Consider the following 18694-nt stretch of genomic DNA (forward strand, 5'->3'; position numbering starts at 1 on the left):
GGCATGTATTTATGTATTTATTTTTAAAGATTTTATTTAAAATCTTAAATAAGACTTTAATAAGAGACACCCAGAGAAGGCAGAGACAGGCAGAAGGAGAAGCAGGCTCTCTGCAGGGACCTCAATGTGGGACTTGATCCTGAAACTCCAAGGCAGACACTTAACTGCTGAGCCACCCAGGTGTCCCTCTTATGAGGTTTTTATAGTCAAAGAGACTGAGTATCAGAGAGGTAATTAGCTTTCCCAAAGTCACAGAGGTAGTAAGTGGAAGCATTTGAGTAGCAAGCAATTTCAAAGCTGAAGATCTGAATCACTACACTACACCGGTTTTCTAACCGAAGAATTAAAATAGAAATAAACTAAATATTTTTGTTCAACAGAAAGATCTCTAATATGCTAATTTTGATCCCCTATCTTTCCAGTATCTGTTTATTATCATTTATACTCAGTATTTGTCCATCTTTAGTAATGTGCACACATAGAGCAGGAGGTTTCACTTGTTTGGGACAGAACTCATGTCGTTCATTATTGCATCTCCAGTGCTATCAATGTATCTGGCTCATATTAAAGGCTTGCTAAAAAATGACTATGACATGAATGATATAAGACATCTTTTTGTAGCAAACCAGAATACTAATAAAGATATCATAAATATGATCTTTATCTGGTAATACAAAACTTGCTTTGACTCTATCAACAGGGATACATGAATAAACCACTACCTTATAAGGGAGGAAAGATGGGGCATATTCCTCAGGGAGGATGACAGAAGATGTCTGACAGGTGAAGGTTTTCAAGCAGAATTCTTCAAAAAAATAGGGTGACAAAAATCTGATAGGAAAAAATGTCTGGATAAGCTGAAACTCTAAATGAGTTTGTAAGAAGAGTAGAGGACAAGTAATCAACAAACACTGTCTCCTAGGATCCCCAGCTTGGTTCCATCCATAGCTGGAAAATGGAGCTACAGTTCACAGAGTAATAGCTTCAGTAGATACAAAGAAAACACAGCCATTGTCAACTCCTGTTTCACACCTGTACTCTCTGTGAAGAGCTTTGGAGTCAATTTGTGTGAAGTGAGTGAGGTGGAAAGAGAACAATTTCCTCATTGGAGGAAAAAGAACTCATGCTCTTTCAGGAGGATGAAAGGAAGTTGTCACAATGTGAAAAGATTTAAGACAAGTTTGAACTGATTCTGTGGTGCATTGGTCCCTGCTCATTGAGGAAGGGGGGAATCAGGAAACAGAAAGGAAGCAAAAGGACACCTGTTGCTCCTGCCTTGAAAGTCAGGAGAACTTCACAAACAAGAAAACTGCTACTGATAATGATGAAGGTTCTGGAACTAGTTGTTGAAGAGTAAATACAAATTTTCTAAGCACAGTCACAGGGGGCTTTTGCTCCCCCAACTCTGAGCTACCATGGCAGTCATAATACAGATGAGTTTCAGTGAGGTACACATTCTTGCACAAGTCCTTTCTGGAAGTACCTGTAAACAAAGAGAGGAGCATTTATAATGTCTCTTCAGTGAGGAGACTAAATTATGCCATCACACCTTGCTGGATGGGGACTTGAAGTCAAACTGGAATGGGATCTCCAGGGGTATGTTACTGGGATCTGTCCTTGGCTCTTACTATGCATTTGATGTTGAAGGGAAATATTGAAATTTGGGGGAAATCAAAATTGCAGAGCTCACCAATTGGGGCAAGTTAGAAAACATTTCATAATATATTGGTGCCGCCTGCAGCCTGGGGTGTGATCCTGGAGACCCGGGATCGAGTCCCACATCAGGCTCCCTGCATGGAGCCTGCTTCTCCCTCTGCCTCTCTCTCTCTGTCTCTATGAATAAATAAATAAAATCTTAAAAAAAAGATTTAAAAAATATATATATGTATATTCAAAGCCTTAAAGGTCATGGCCAACTAATCAGTAGTCCAGGAGGAAGATGGTGTGATTTTTTATAGCTGACCCTAAGTGCATGTCATGCATGAGAAGTCAAGACTGTTCTGCATGCCAAACTTCTGATTTGGACTCCGGCTCTTTGAAATAAATATACAATCTATTATAAATAATAAGAGAGCCATTTGGACCTATGAAACATTTCTATCATATCTAGAATCTGGACTTCATTTTTATACCCAACTCTTTAAGTCATGGAATGTATTTATAGACTTGAAATCTTATAAACCAGGACTTGAGTTCTGACTCCTTACTAATATGTTTTCTTGTGCACACTATTTAATTTGTCTTTGTTTCCGTATCTGTAAAATGAGAAAAGTAAGACACTTTCCATAATATGCTCATGAGTGTTGTCAGTATGTTAGTGCACTTAACACACAACATATAGTTAATACATATTAGTGAAGAATGATTCAAGAGTAATAATGTTTCCTTCAAGTTTACATGTTAGCATGGGGTGGGAGCTCAGACGGGGGCCCACAGAGAGGGCTCTCAATCTGCCTTGATGTCAACACTAACACTTTGAGTGTGGTCATATTCCAGCCTATTCCCTTGCCCTCACACCCCACTCTTACCTGAGTCTGTGGGAAGAGAAAAAAGGAAGAGCTATCAGGTAGTTGATCTGTGTTTGGATGTTAGCCAAATAGTTAATGGTATAAGAAATATGCCATTAGCACCAGAGTTTTGTGGCTGGAATCAGAGTCATTTGCTGTTAGCCCCTGTAGGTGAGGGCTATGAACTGGGTCCCTGGGATGGGTTCACTGGATTTAGGTTCACCAGTACTCACTGCCCTTTCCTTTCTCAAGCCCTTATTGTTTTTTTTGTTTGTTTGTTTTTTATGAACTATACGTGTGTCTCTAGGGAACAAGAAGTTAATCTAAAACCTAAAACCATGAAAAAGCTCTTTGGACCTCTAAAAGGAAGTTGTTATCTATAAGAGCTGTTTCTGAGTGGAATGAGCTACCTCATAATGTAGTAAGTTTCCTGTTGCTAGTGATGTATAAATAGAGGCTGGATAATTACTTAATTCAGGCATCATAAGGCAAGTGTGCATGGACACAAATAGTTGAAGATCTTCCCAGGGTGGAGTTCTGTGAATCTTCCTACATGGCTGAGCATTGTGCGATATCAATTTATGCCTTAACATTTTAAAATTTGAAGTGATAGAGTAACAATCTATTCAATACTGATATATAATCTTTATATATTTTGCAAATAGCTGTAATTTTTTTTTACTAAACTATCATGCATTTTATTATTTATTTATTTATTTATTTATTTACTTACTTATTTGAGAGTGAGAAGGGAGAGAGTGTGACCAGGGGTGGAGGGTGGGGAGAAAGGGCAGAGGGAGAGGGAGACAGAGAATCTTAAGCAGGCTCCGTGCCCAGAACAGAATCTGGTGTAGGGCTTGATATCACAATCATGAAATCATGACCTGAGCCAAAATCAAGAATCAGAGGCTTGACTGACTGAGCACGCAGGCACCCCACTATTGTATACTTTAAAATGTGTTCTTATACTACCTGCATGTAGGTAGATCACTGGTTAGCATGACTCTTATATAAGACCATTGTTAAATTTTTGTTCTATCGTAATAATTTTTTTAAAGTTTGTTTGTTTGTTTGTTTGTTTATTTGACAGAGAGAGAGAGAGAGAGAGAGAGAGAGAGAGAGAGAGCATGCACAAGCAGGGAGAAGGCAGAAGGAGAGGGAGAAGTAGGCTCCCTGCTGAGCAGAGAGCCTGGTGTGAGGCTCGATTCCAGGGGACCCTGGGATCATGACCTGAGCTAAAGGCAGACACTTAACTGACTGAGCCACCCAGGTGTTCCTATCCTAATAATTTTTTTTAAGTATATCACAGACCTCATGTGATTTCTTCCATACATACATCAACATGCATCACCTGCTTAAAAAAAAAAAGATATTTTCTTATATAACTATTATGTAATGGTTATAATCTTACAAAATTATCAATAATTCAGTGATATCATCTAGTACCTAGGCTATTTTAAATACCATATTTTTTTTCTCAAAAGTATTGTATTAGTTGATATTATATTACTGTACTATAGTTTATTCAATTGATGCCTATTGAAAGATATTTAGATTGAATTGAATATCTTGCTTTTATTTATCTATCTACTGATTTATGTAGAAAATTTATTTTTATGTAATCTCTACACTCAATGTGGGGCTTGAACTCACAGCCCTGAGATCAAGAGTCACATACTCCACCAAATGAGCCAGGCAGGTGCTTCAATTCTCTTGCTTTTCAAAAATAATGTTACAACGAATAATCTTGTGTGTAAGTAATTTCTTACTTATGCCAGTGAAATAAGTTTGTAAAATTGAGATTATCCAGTTAAAAAGAAATTGTGTATGTCATTTTGCTAGATACAGTCAGTATTTTTCCAAATATGCACCATTTTGCATTTTCACCGGCAATACGTGAAAGTGTCAGTTGATCCATTGCTCTTCCAATTGAGTATGGTGTCAAAGCTTTGGTGAAATGTCAGTCTAGTTTAAATCACATTTATAAATGAGATTGAGCATTTATCATATGTTTATTGGCCATATATACGTCTACTCTGAAATATTTTTTATAACCTTTCCAATTTTGTATCAGCTGGTTGATCTTATTTTGAGATTTTTGTGATCTCTGTCCATCTTTCTGATATAAGTTGCAAATTTTTTTTTCCTGTGTCATTTGTCTTTCAATTTTGGTTTTCTTTGTTTGTTTTCCATGTAAACCCTGTTTTAAAAATGTAGTTGAATTTATTAGTGCTTTTAATGGCTCCTTGAATTTGAGTAATTCTTAGGAAGAAATTTTCCTCTTACTCACAAAATAGAAATGAATTCACCTTTGTTTTCTTTTACTTGTCTGATTTCATATTTTTACACTGAGATATCTGACTTATTTGGATTTTATACTGGTTTGTTATATGAAAGAGACCCATTATATTTTATATATATATTTCTATCATGTGGCTACCCAGTTGTTCCAACATGGTTTATTTAAAAATCTATCTTATATGAGGTGTCATCTTTATCATAAACTAAATTGTTAAAAGCACTTGAATATATTTCTAGATTTTCATTCTGCTCCATTGGACTATCTGTCTATACATGTGTCAGTATTCACCGATTTTATTAAATTGATTTTAAAACCACATTTCTCTTTTTAAAGGTTAAGCTAGCTACTTTTGCTTGTTTCAATTGAACTTTGTTACCAGTGTTTTAACTCCAAGAGAAAGATATCTATTGATACTTTCATTGAGATTGCATTAAATTTATAAATTATCTTGTTGGGGGGGTGCTTTATCTTCGTGGCAGTTAAGTCTTTTTTATCCCAATGCATTATATATTTTTCTATTTGTTTTAGTAAACTTTTGTGCCTTTGCATATATTTGCTCAAGTTTATCCTGAAGAAATTTATCATTTCTGTTTGTCTGTAAATATGGTATTTGATTCCAGTATTGTGTATAATAATACTTATATTGATTTTCCTAGATATGCAATCAACCTAAATAAAGATTATTTACCTCTCTCTTTCCAATTATTATGTTTCCAAATGCTTTCACTTATCTAGCTGCATGGGCTGTATTTCCAACATCATTTTTACGAAGTCATGTAGATGAACAAAGTCAATTGAAAGCATTATTTACAAACCCATCAACTGAAGCATTCTTTCTAAATTCTACTGATTCATTCTTTTTTTTTAATTTTTATTTATTAATGATAATCACACACAGAGAGAGAGAGAGAGAGAGAGGCAGAGACATAGGCAGAGGGAGAAGCAGGCTCCATGCACCAGGAGCCCGACGTGGGATTTGATCCCAGGTCTCCAGGATCGTGCCCTGGGCCAAAGGCAGGCGCCAAACCGCTGCGCCACCCAGGGATCCCCTGATTCATTCTTTATTTTGAAAACTTGGTAGTAGAGTGTTTTTCCTTAACATGCCCTGCAAGTATTTTCAGAATAAACTATTAAACAGTTGCTGTTCTTTATTTTTCTGCCATCCAGCCACATCTGTCCTGTTAACTTTGCCTTCTAAATGTCAATGAAATCCATCCACTTTTTTTTGCTCCATCCCTTTGCCAATTCTTTGTCCCAAGTTACTATCCTGTCTTGCTCAACATCCTGTAGGATCCCTTTACCTGTTTCCCTTCCAGCTTTCAGTATCACTTTCTCTTTCTTCTTGCCACACAGTGAAGTTTGAGGCTGCAGAGGGCTTCTTTCCAAAATACAAATGCAATTATGTCAATTCACTTAGTAAAGCATGTCCATAGATTCTCCTCCGGGTGAGTTTAAACACCCCAGGCATCCTGTCACCTGTCACTCTTGCTTGCTACCAGCTCAGTGCACCATGTGCCTTATCCCCGGGAACCACTGTCAGCTGCAGAACAGCCCATACTCTCTTGTATCTCCAGGTCTTCTCATGTGATGTTTTCTTTCCTTTGAATACCACAAGCTCTTCCCTCCCATCTTCTGTCGATTCAAGCAATTTCTACTCATCCTTTCCATTTAGACATTACTCCCTCCCAAAAGACTTTCTGACTCCCAAAAGATCCCGTAATACCTTCTTCATATGCTATCACATCATGCTTTATCCAAACTGCTTACTTAGCTTCCTTTAATGCTATGAGTGTAGTGGTTGTATCTGCATCATTTATTATGGTGCCTTATATGTTACTCAAGCATGATAAACATTCCACTCCCATAGGCTGAATAGATGTCCTCCACTACAGTTATTAATAGCAGTAAAACTTTGAAAATAGTGTATCCTTTCAAAGATATAAACGTGGTTGTACATACTATGGCACACCGAATGATGAAATCCTATACAATGATTAAGAAAGCATCATGTTTTGAAGTATGTTTAAGGACAAGAGATTTTGTGGAAAAATATAGGTTAAAAAGCAATTTGCAATGTGTTCTCCACTTTCTACTGAAAATAGCTAATATTTTAGAGATTACATTTGCAAACACTGTGCTCAATCTTTTAAATCAATTATCTTGCTTAATTATTTTAAGTACAAAATGAAATGGATACTATTATTGTCTTCATTATAGAATTGGCAATCACCCAGGTAGAGAATGATTGAATAAAAGTAACTTCCTTTATTCATAGATTCAAAACCAGGTTTTGCCTGACTTTTAAGTGCACACTTTGAAACTCTAAGAAAAGACAGATGGATGGATAGAGCTTTATGGGTACACTCATGTAGACAGGTCAAATATAATATCTTCCTACTGTCCATATTAGTTTATGGGAACATAACTTGTTCACAGTTCTCATCTTTGGAGGAGAGCAATATAGGTGACTAACATCAGATAGTTTTTTTCTCCTACTTTTCCCATAGCAAGCATGCATTATCTAACAAAGGAATTAAATTTTACATTCAAAAAATAAATCTCTGTTGTTAATCTTAACTCTAATGCTGATGCTTCTTTATCTCATTTGTTGATGGAGACAGAGCTGCATGGGAAACAAAGGTGAGACTCCATTTTCTCTTGCATATCCTGGTTTATGGACACATGTGTCATCGAGTCTTACATATGGGAGGTAAAGTTAACCAAATCATCTACATGATGGAGACCTGTCACAGACATGAAATATGGTCATAGGCACATTGTTACTCTGAGAACTGGATTTAGGTCTTGTTCAAATAGCCAGACCCAAATACATAATTTTAAGAATGGAAATTGAGACTCTTTGAATCATTTACAATCACTTGACTGAGTTTTTTGAACACTTTATATGCCAAAAACCACACAAAGATCAGGGGGCTATAAGATAAGAGATGCAAATTTCTGCCCCATAATAGGGCTGGGGGAAAGAAACATTAGTAGAGATGAAGGGAATGCAGTGATTGGTCTGAAGGACACATGAGCAGTGACACAGGGAGCACTGCTCAAACACTGGTGTTGTCTCTGTTGGGCCTGAAGTCCCGGTCCTATCTGTAACACCAGTGCTTTCAGAGCACTTTCAATGAGCTTCAGATTTTATTGCGGATGATACTTTCAACATGTGGCTCGATTAACATTGGTGTGGATGGCTGTCTTCTCTTCTTCTGGAGATATGCAAATTGACAGCACATTCTTTGCCCTCACTGGTTTGTGTTAGAGTTGGCATAGAGGTCAGTTTTTACCTGTTCCTCTTTCTTGCCCCTGACCCCCTGGACTTTGTGCAGACTTAATTGTGTCCAGCTGGTGTATTTTGCCCTTTCCCTGAATAGGACAAAGGCATACTTACCCTCACCCATTTTCAAAGGCTTTCCCTTTCCCTTTGGATTTGTGGTTCAACAAACCACATCTTCCTTGACTCAGTTCCCAAATTATCTTAATAGCCTATGTCATCTAAAGGGTGACCTCCACTCTGTACTGGATTCTCTGGTGCCTTTTCAGTCACACCTGCAGTCATTTAAAATGGTGTCACCAAGCTGTGGTCAATTCTTGGCAACAGCTGCTAAGCAGCATTCAGATCTTTTATTCCTTACTAGACAGAGCCATGATTTATAATTAAAAGAATTCTTTGTTCTCCACTCTCAAATATTAAAAATAAATTACATCTAAATTCTCTTCTCTCTTTCTCTTTCTCTCTCTCCTCTTCCCCTCTCTCTCCCATCCTCTCTGTGTCTCTTTTTCATTCCTTCCCTTACCAGCAGCATCGTGGCAGCATAGTACAATGTTAAGAGCATCTATGGACTTCGAAAGCTTGGGTTTCAGCCCCATACCTGATAGTCTCAAATGTCATGTCAAAGTCTCAGATTCTTCACCTGAAAAATAAATAACAGTTTATGTTTGGGGAAAGAAGTAGAAATGGTGAGATAATGTTGAGAGTAGTAAATACTATAAATCAAAATAGAGGTAAGGGAGTAGAGAGTATGGGTGGTTAGTTTCAAGGATCAGAAAAAGACTCTCTGAGGATGTGACACTTGAACAGGAGGCCATAAAGAGTGACTGAACAAGCCATGAAACCATCTAGGGGAAGAACATTCCAGGCACAGAGGATAACAGATTCATCCACCCTGGTTATGGGGAGCTGGCATGGTGTGTTCAAGGGACAGTGAACCAACAGATTTGGCTCAAAGTCCACGAGTGATGGAAGAAGAAGTGATCCAAGATTGTGTCTTTCATGAGTTAGAACAAAGGAGAAGGTTTTGGATTGGGGTATTAAAAGCCATTAGAGGATTTTTAGCAGAGGGTGAAGGTGACATGATAACATTTTCATATTAGGACAAACATTGCACTGTGTGGAAAATAGATTGCTAGGAGTCAGAAAAAGAAGCGGAGAGACAAGGTTGAAGCTCCTGCAGCCTACCAGAGGAGTGATGACAGGGGCAGAGACTGGGTGTTTGTCATAACATCCTGGAACAATTACATTCAGGATAGGGGTGTGAGAGAGACAAGTAATTAGAACTAAGGCTTTCATCCTGAGCAATAGGGTGAAAGAAGTTGCCATTTAGTGAGAAAAGTAGAGAGACTGGTTTATGGAAGTTGAAATCTAGAGGTTGGGATCAGATATATGAAATTTGATATGATTAACAGATGCCCAAGGAGAGATTCAGAGGAGAAAGCTAAATAATGCAAGCTCAGTTTAAAGATGGGGCTGGAGAATGAAATTTGGACTCATTAAGGTATACACAAAATGCTGTGAGGCCCTTATGGTAAGACAGGGGCTAGCACTTGGGAGTTGACCATGCGAGGTTGTTGGTGACAGACATGTGTTTGAGCTGAAATGACGGGCACAAGCCTGATGGTCTTGTGTTCTGGAAAAAATCCAGAGTAGAAAAAGCTAGTATAGACAATTAAATTGAGGAGTTTTGAGACAAAAGGGGAGCCAGGAAATGATGCCCATAATAAAATGGAAATTTTCTATGCTAAAATTAGGTGGTATGGAAATATAACTTAAAAATATTACAATAAGGAGAAAATGTGACCACTGTGACCACATTTTTTCAGTTGTTCTGATCTGATCACAATTAAATGAAAATATGCAAAGAAGCAATCCTGGAAGAAAATATTAAGTATCAGTGGTGTTTTTTTAATTTTATGGAAGGCTTATGGATTATGTAAAAAATTATTTATTCTTTCCTTTGTTTTTGTACATATACCTTATCATGTATATAGATTGCTTTCAATTGTTATTAAAATGCACACTTCTATATCCCTTGTATTTATTTGTTTATTAAAGATTTCTATTTATTTATTTGAAGGAGAGAGATCACAGAGGGAGAGGGAGAAACAGACTCTCCACTGAGCAGGGAGCCTAATGCAGGGCTGGATAGCAGGACTCTGAGATTATGACCTGAGCTAATGGCAGATGCTTAACCAATTGAGCCACCCAGGTGCCCCTCTATTTCCCTTTTAATAACTTAAGCATTGTAATTAAATTTAATATGATCAATATTGCCAATCCTGCCTCAAAATATATCCCAGGCTCCTTTCTATAATTCCTAGTGTGGGTTTGGAAAGTAACCTCCCTAAGCCTTTCCTTATATTGCATAACTATTTAGGTACATTTAGTCTCTTAAATATAATTTTCAGTCCCCCCCAAAAAAAGTGTTAATTTTCAGTCCAGAATTTATCACTATGCTTTTTTTTCAATATGTATATATCTGAGCAAAATTGTCTTCTCTTTGCTCACCCCATTCTTTTATGTGCACTTTATCTTAGATTAATATTGTGGAACAAACTTACAAATTGATAAAAATTTGACAGCGTTTTATATGTTTGTTTAAAATAATTCTTGAATAACCCTCTTTTCCATTTTGATCATTCATTAAATTCTTTTATGGTTCTTTTAGGAAAGTTCTATAAATTGTAGATGTTCTATGTCTGAAAAAAAGTCTTTATTGTCTTCTTCCATCTCAAATTATAATTTGGTTAGTTGACCTTAGTATAATATGCTAGGTTCAAATTCCTATTTCTCAGAACTTTGATGATAATACTCGGCATTCTTGTATTCACCACTGCTGATGAGAAATCTGGTGTCAATTCTATTTCCATTCTCTTATAAATAATTGTTCTTTTTCTACTGCTATCTTTTAGGAATTTTTTTTCCAGTATTGCTATTATGAAACTTCATTTCTTGTGTCGCACTGTGAGTTTTTTGTTTTTTTATTAAATTTATTTGAAGCTATATGTCATTAATACATGAATATATCTATATATGTATTTATTATTTAAATAACAGTTCTGGGATATTTCTTGCTATATAGTTCTTTTTCAAAATCGTTCTCCCTTATCCTCTCTTTACTCTCTATATAAATATTTTCAGATAGATGGTAGAAATTTTGGTTCTATCTTTAAAATATTTAGACTTTTAGTTTAACTTTTGTTTCTATTTTTCTCTTTGCTCTGTGATCTACAAATGTTTCTTAACGTACCTTTCTATCTTTTCAATTTGCCTTTCAATACTATGTAACTGGCTCTTCAGTGTGCATAATTATTTATTACAAGTTAATTTACACAAGTATAGTAATCATGACAGGGCATATTTTTCTGTGCAAAATATCTATTTTATTCTTTTTCTTATTACCTGTATTTGTTTCACCACACACATTTTTCTTTCTTTTAATAATTACCTTCCATTTTAAGGCCTTTTTGTTTGGTTGGTTGAGTTTTATTCATGTACTTGCTGTATTACTTTCACTCTCCTGGGTGTAACATTTTCTTCTGTTTGGACTTGCTATTTCTTTTTCATGTAAATGGCCTGTCTCAAGTGTTTGGTGAATCTTGGTTCTGTTCTCAGCATCTGGGATAGACTTGTCCTGCATATTTCCTTGTCTATGGCAACTTCCGATGATGTGAAAACTCCCCTTACTGCTATGGCTTATTACCTATTTTCTTCTTTATGAGATGCCTCATAGCTTTCTTTTTCCCCCTTAAAACCACTCTGTGCTTACACTGTCCCTCAAGTAACATCCTCCTTTCATTAAGGTATAAGGCTTTTAACTTGTGTATATAGTAAGCACAGGGGCAAAGCCTTGTGCCAACCCCCTGGAAACTACACTATAGTTAATTAACATCTCTTTCAAGTAACATTTTCCTTTCATGAGAATATAAGTTTTTTGTTTTTAATTTATGTGTACAAGCATTAGGGAAATGCCATGTTCTTTTTTTTTTTTTTTTTTTTTAAGATGTATTATTTGAGAGAGAGAGAGAGAGAGTTGGGGGTGGGGGGGAGAGAGAAGGAGAGAAGCAGACTCTCCACTCCACTGAGCACAAAGCCCAAATCAGGGCTCAATCCCAGGGCTCTAAGGTCACGACCTGAGCTGAAATCAAGAATCAGATTCTTAACCAACAGAGTCACCCAACCATCTTTATTTAGTTTAATTTTAAATTGCAATGTAGTTAACATATAGTGTTATATTAATTTCAGGTGCACAATATAGTGATTTTACAACTCCATGCATCACTCAGTGCTCATCACAAGTGTACTCCTTAATCCCCATCTCCTATTTTATCCATCCTCCCTTGTGTTCACTGTGTATTTCTCATTGTTTTCCAAATGAACATACTATTAGTTTTTTATATGTAGTTTATAGTTCATTTCATATATATTGTTCATACCTTCCTTATTTATTTGACAAAACAACTCTTAGTATTTTAAAACCAGAAAAAGCTGGACATACCCTTGGTGGTAGGTGATTCCATCATTGATCTACTATCCACAGACTTTATGTGCTTCTGGGATTCTCATGGCCTTTTTCTCATGATGCCAATATGGCTGCCACAATCTAGTTATTCCATCTTTCCACCAGTATCCTATTAGGGAAGGATGAAGTTGGAACAAACAGGGTTTTCTTTCACTGATACCTTCTCCTACACTTCCTTTCATACTTCACTGACTAGAAATGGCAATGTGTGCACTCCTCCAAAAGAAACTGAAAAATGAACATTATCTGCCAAAAGAGAATGAGATTTTAGATTTTTTTCATTATTTTTTAAGATATCATTTATTTATTCATGAGAGACACACAGAGAGAGGCAGAGACACAAGCAGAGGGAGAAACAGGCTCCCAGTGGGGAGCCCAATGCAGGACTTGATCCCAGAACTCTGGAATCATGACCAGAGTCAAAGGCAGATGCTCAACCACTGAGCCACCCAGGCATCCCAAGAGAATGAGATTATAATGATTGGTTCAGGTTAACCTCATCCTTTGGTTCTAGGCAATTGCAATCCCAAAGTATATTACCAAGCTATTTTTAAGTAAAAGGGCAGTATGTGGATTTGGATAAACAAGTAAATTATCTGCCACACAAGACACTCTTATCTAGTTTATTAAACTCCTGGTTTAGAAAATCAAAATGGCTTCATTCTATGATCATAAATAATAACAGAAAAATCTATTTTGGATCTGTCATTGTGACTTTAAGAAAGTTCCTTAGCTTTATTTAACAATAATAGTGAAAGGAAAAACTTGGACTTCCAATGGATTACTGGTCATAATGCAGACTTTAAAAATAAAGTAAACCAACTCTAGCTTTAAATCTGCCTCCTTTCCAATTCAGTGGTACCATGTACCTCAAGACTCTTCCTTGAGAAGAAGAGATACATTATTTGTGTTTGGACCAGCCAAGATAAAATATTTATGCCTTCCTTATATGGTTCTTTTAATGAGCTTCTGTTGACTGAATGAAGTTAGGGCAGAACTATATGTGTGCATAGTGTAGGCTTTGTCTCGGTTCTAACATTAATAATAGCATCACTTTCCAATGAGAATGGTGCAAAGTAAAAGTGCTATCATCGTGACAAAATGAGGAGAAAAATGTTGTCTATAGTGAAAAGTAACACAAAGCAAATTAGAAGATTAAAAAAATGGTAGAGACTATTTTGTGTATTTAAAAGTATTTAGTCTTAATATTTCCATATACCATACAAACCCTTAGAAATGCATGAGTAAATAAATGGAAAAGAGAATAAGACTAATCAATGGAGAAGAATATAGATACTAAAATAAAAATGAGATTCACAATTTTCTAAAGATCCATAACAAAACAATGACAACATTTACTTTTAAACATTGAAATATGCAATGCAGACAAGGGTATGCTGAAACAGATACACTCACATATTGGTGGTATTGTTATAAATTAGTGAAACTTTTAAGAAGTAAGTTTGAATTATGAGTCATAAGACTTGATGGTGCTTATGTATTTTGACCCAATGATATCCTTCTTGCATATCTTTCATTAGAAAATTTGAAATCCAGATAAAGTTTTGCACATAAAGTTAAAATTACAAATCAAAAGGCATCTATCTATACATTGGAATAATATATGTACATATGTTTTTAGAACACTTTTTAAAGGCACAGAAAAATCCTTTCAATAAGTAGTTAGTGAAAAATCCAAATATCTGGTTATTTTTAAAGTATCATCTTATTATGTAAAAGATAACTTGGAGACCTAATCCAAAAATTCACATGGCTTCTCTCTAGGGATTTCTATTTGCTTCCTTGTATTTTTCTGCTGATTCCAACAGCAGAAAAAGACTCTCTTAAGGACAGTCTGCTTTGACAAACTGTGAAATCCAAATGATATAACAAGAGCAACAAAATATCTGTAGTTCACTTTTGTGAAGTTATTATCAGCTTTAAAATCCTTCCCCATTGTTTTGGTTCTCCCAGTCCTGTAACTATGAAAAGGAAGTATTGCTTTCTCTAACCTGTATTAAAAACCTGAGGTTCATCTGAATCTGTTACTTTGAGTGTCTTCTCCAAGGTCACATAGCTAGTATGTGGTAGGACCTCAATGTTTGTTTCTTGGCTTCTAATTCAAGGTTCATTCCACTCATCAAGACGTTTCTTTCCTTTGTATGAAGTGTGCAGTTCACTGCTTGAAGACTTCATTGTAGATTTTTTGGGGAGTTGGTGGAATCTGAATCCCCCTTCTGGATTTCAGTTAAACACTTCTGAATACTTAAGGGAGTCTTCTTAGTAACATTGTTGGGACAGAATTTTCTGTGACAAAATAGCAGAGAATATGGAATCTGTCTACAGGATATAAACACAGAGGAATAATGCTCTAAATTGGTGCCACTGTGGAATACATTGAGAAGCCATTTTGGCAATCTGGAGAAAAGTAATATAGTGCAGGTCAGGAACACTTCTTTCTATCACAATGACCTAAACATCTGCATGCTCTGTTCTCTCTAAAGTTGGGGAAAACTTTCCTTCATCTGGCATTCTGGGATGGCATGAGTATTAATCATTCTTTTTACCTAAAATTTCCTCTTCAAAATGAAAACACCTGTGCATGCAATTAAGTATAAACTTATGAAAGCAATTGTTTCCACTTAGTCTTTATGGTCTAATGAGTACTGTATTAGTACATGTCCTCTGGGGCTATTAACTCTTGTGTAATGTACTCATTCAAGAAAATCTAACCATAATAAGTATTGTTATATGGTCATAAAGTTACGGAAAAATGACCCGAAGAATCATGATTCAGCAAAGTTTCTGTCATAATATATAAAATAAAGAAAATATATAAACAACCAGAAATAATTTTTAAAAAATCAAAATAAGCTAAACCAAGACAACAAAGAGAAGAAAAGACTTGTAAATGGAGAGAACAGAGAACAAATTGGTGGATGTCAAAGGGGAGGTGGATGGGGGAGATGGGTGAAATGAGTGCAGGGGATTAAGAGGTACAAATTTCCAGTTATAAAATAAATAATTCATAGGGATGAAAAGCACAGCATAAGGAATATAGTCAATAGTGTTGTAATACACTTATTGTGGTGAGCATTTCATGGTGTATACAATTGTTGAGTTACTATTCTGTACAACTGAAACTAGTTTATTACTATATGGCAACTGTGCTTCAGTTAAAAAATTTAATGTCTCATCTTCACTTCTTCTGAGCCACTGAGAAGAAAAGCTCTTCTCCTGCAGTAGAGCTAGTGATATAAAACCTCAGCAATCCAGCCCTACTGGACTGCTTCCCAATCCCCAAGAAACAACATACATTTCATTAATCTAGGAATTTGACCTTGCCCTTGTCCAGAATGTCCATCTTCCTCTTGGTCACATGGGAACCTCATAACACTTGATTTGTTCTAGCACAAGGCTGATTCCTCCCTGAAACTTCTAATCACTCCTTGACATACCTCATAGTACTTAATAAACAGCTAAGTTTGTGCCATTATCTCAAAATATTATAGTCATTTGTATACACAACTTGTTTTCCCATCAACTGCAAATTCTTTAGTTATATGAACACTCTTCAGGCATCCTTCTTATGAGGAGGGTAATAAATACTCAAAAATTCTTATTTGATAAAAGTGAAGGAAAACACCCAGTATCTTATATCCTGGTGGGCTCATCAATGGGTTTTCTCTCATGTAGTATGAGACTATATTGAATAAAATATTTTAAAATAAAGATATGAATATGATCAGGTTTTTTTCTGTATTTACAGGAGACTTGAAACGGAAATTATTTAGATTCCACACTTCCAGGTAAAATGAACCTCTTCAATATTTGATACCAATGGAAAACTATAATTTTTGTTTTTCAAAATGTCTAACTACAATAAAGAACATCAAAATGTATAATGTTTACGTAGTATTATTCCGTATATCTAAATGTGTATGACCTAACAGTGGTACTCTGTAGGCTGACATGGGAATCACCTGAAAGCTGTATAATAATACTGATGCTATCTAAAAATACCAATTGGGCCTTACCCAGGTAGTAGCAAGTATGGTTGGCTAATGTGCAGCTGAGGTTGATAACTTCTGCCTTACAACAAAATAGTTTCCAAATTTCATATGTACAAATCTGGAAACAAGATGGATATTGGTTAAAAATTAGCTCTTAGCTTCTTGTGAATCCTTAAATCATTTCATGAATCATGGAATTGAAGCTAAGTGTACCTGCCTCTGAATTAAAAACAAAACAAAACAAAACAAAACAAAACAAAAAACCCCCCCAAAAAACCTATCTAAAATAAACCCTCTGCATTTGGGTTATTGGCACTCCAATGGACCTAAATACAGCACAGAGTTGGAAATCCAACATGGAGTCCTCATGTTCATTATTACAGAAATATGAGAGGCTGGGGTAGCTTACTCCTTTGCATAATTTTCTTATGAAATACCTTCTATATTCTTTATGGATGGGCTGTAGATAATTATCTGGAAACTCAAACATTAATAATTTCCTATACAGTGATTGAAAAAAAAAATCCATTTGAGAAACAGCTTCCTCTCTGCCTGGAGCCAAATATCCAATAGACACTGTAATGAAAAGAAAGCAGAGACATATCCAGTAAGGATTTAACCAGCAGTGAGTGACCTGTATTTTATTATGATATGCAGCTGTTTTTATCACACACACACACACACACACACACAAATAAATCACAATTAAACAAGTTTGGGAACAAAGAATTTGAATCAGAGCACAATTAGCTTTTCCCACAAAATCCAAATTTGTGTTTTGCTTGTATTTGCAACAAGCTATGATTCCCATGTGAAAGGTATCAATCTATTTCCTTTTCCTGTCAATCACTTATGCCATGCAGGGTACTGGTATGTTGGGTCATGACCTTCCTCCTGGACATGAGCCAAAAGCCACCAGTAATTTGGCTGTTGTAATTATTTAGACTGTTTCTAATAAGCCTAAAAATGTGATGTTAACATTTTTCACATTTTGTAAGCTTCTGGCCTTCAAGTTATCCTCAGCATCTCATTGTACACTTTTCTGTAGTTATATTGGAATTGGAAGAAAAATATAATAAATGAGCTTTAACCATTGCTTTTTGTGGAAACTACTTGCCTATAGAAACAGAGTATTATTTCTTTAGGATTTTGATATTTTCCCACCACAGGCCAGACTTCTGACAATAATCCAAAATCCATTCAACATGAATTTACTGAGCATCTACTGTGTGCTAGGTGCTGGGATCTAAAAGAAACATAAGGCCAAGTCCAGGTAACTCAAGTAGATTCAAGGGCAAAAGTTAAATTGACATTTAATGTGATCAGTAGAGACACACAGTTTGAATCCCAGCTGTACAGATCAGTGAGTATGTGACTTTCAGATACAAACATTATTATTGAACAGACAAGGAAATGAGATACAAAGGTCATATAGTCAGTATGAGGTAAGACACCTAGGAAGTTTGGCCCTAGAGGCTATATGCTTAACCAGTATGCCATCCTGGGTCTGGGGTCTGAGTTGGTTGCTTGGTATAAACTATCACGCTGAAGAAGTGGGAACATGGAACATGTGTGGATATATATACACATACATATATAAGATAGAATTCAGTAGTATACAAAGACCCCTGTGAACTTTATCTGAGTCAGTGAATCCCTCTCACTGTAGAGAAAGTTATCCTCAGAATTGATTTTCACGTAGCAAAGGAAGAATAAAATAAACCTGTGCTTCTGAATTGATTCTACTAGAGCCATGTCCCCACCATTAATGTTCTTCAGGACTCTTCTTCCTGACTGATCTGGAGACCTGTTCCTGGTAATCACATGGATAAATATCCCTAGCCAATAGCAAGTGGCATACAACAGAGTCCAAATGTTATTAACATTCATTATTTGCAGTTGAAGAAACTGGATTCATTTAACTTAAAAAACATTTATTGAGCAGGAACTGTAAAAATGGCAATCTGGGGGGAAAATTGGAAGTTTGGGTGTGATGATTAATTTTATGTGTCAAGTTGAATGAAGCACAGGGTGCCCAGGTGAAATTATTTGTGGGTGTGTCTT

At 36.0% G+C, this 18694-nt stretch overlaps 1 long non-coding RNA gene across 1 annotated transcript; it reads left to right on the forward strand.

Annotated features, from left to right (window-relative positions):
* The first annotated feature begins 7420 nt into the window (after positions 1 to 7420).
* On the forward strand, positions 7421 to 16519 carry LOC111095365. The gene is made up of 3 exons (XR_005356350.1): positions 7421 to 7449; positions 8619 to 8778; positions 16387 to 16519. It is a non-coding gene; the product is annotated as an uncharacterized LOC111095365 (long non-coding RNA).
* The last annotated feature ends 2175 nt before the right edge of the window (positions 16520 to 18694 follow it).

Source organism: Canis lupus, chromosome 3, assembly GCF_011100685.1.
Source record: "Canis lupus familiaris isolate Mischka breed German Shepherd chromosome 3, alternate assembly UU_Cfam_GSD_1.0, whole genome shotgun sequence".
Taxonomy (NCBI): domain Eukaryota; kingdom Metazoa; phylum Chordata; class Mammalia; order Carnivora; family Canidae; genus Canis; species Canis lupus.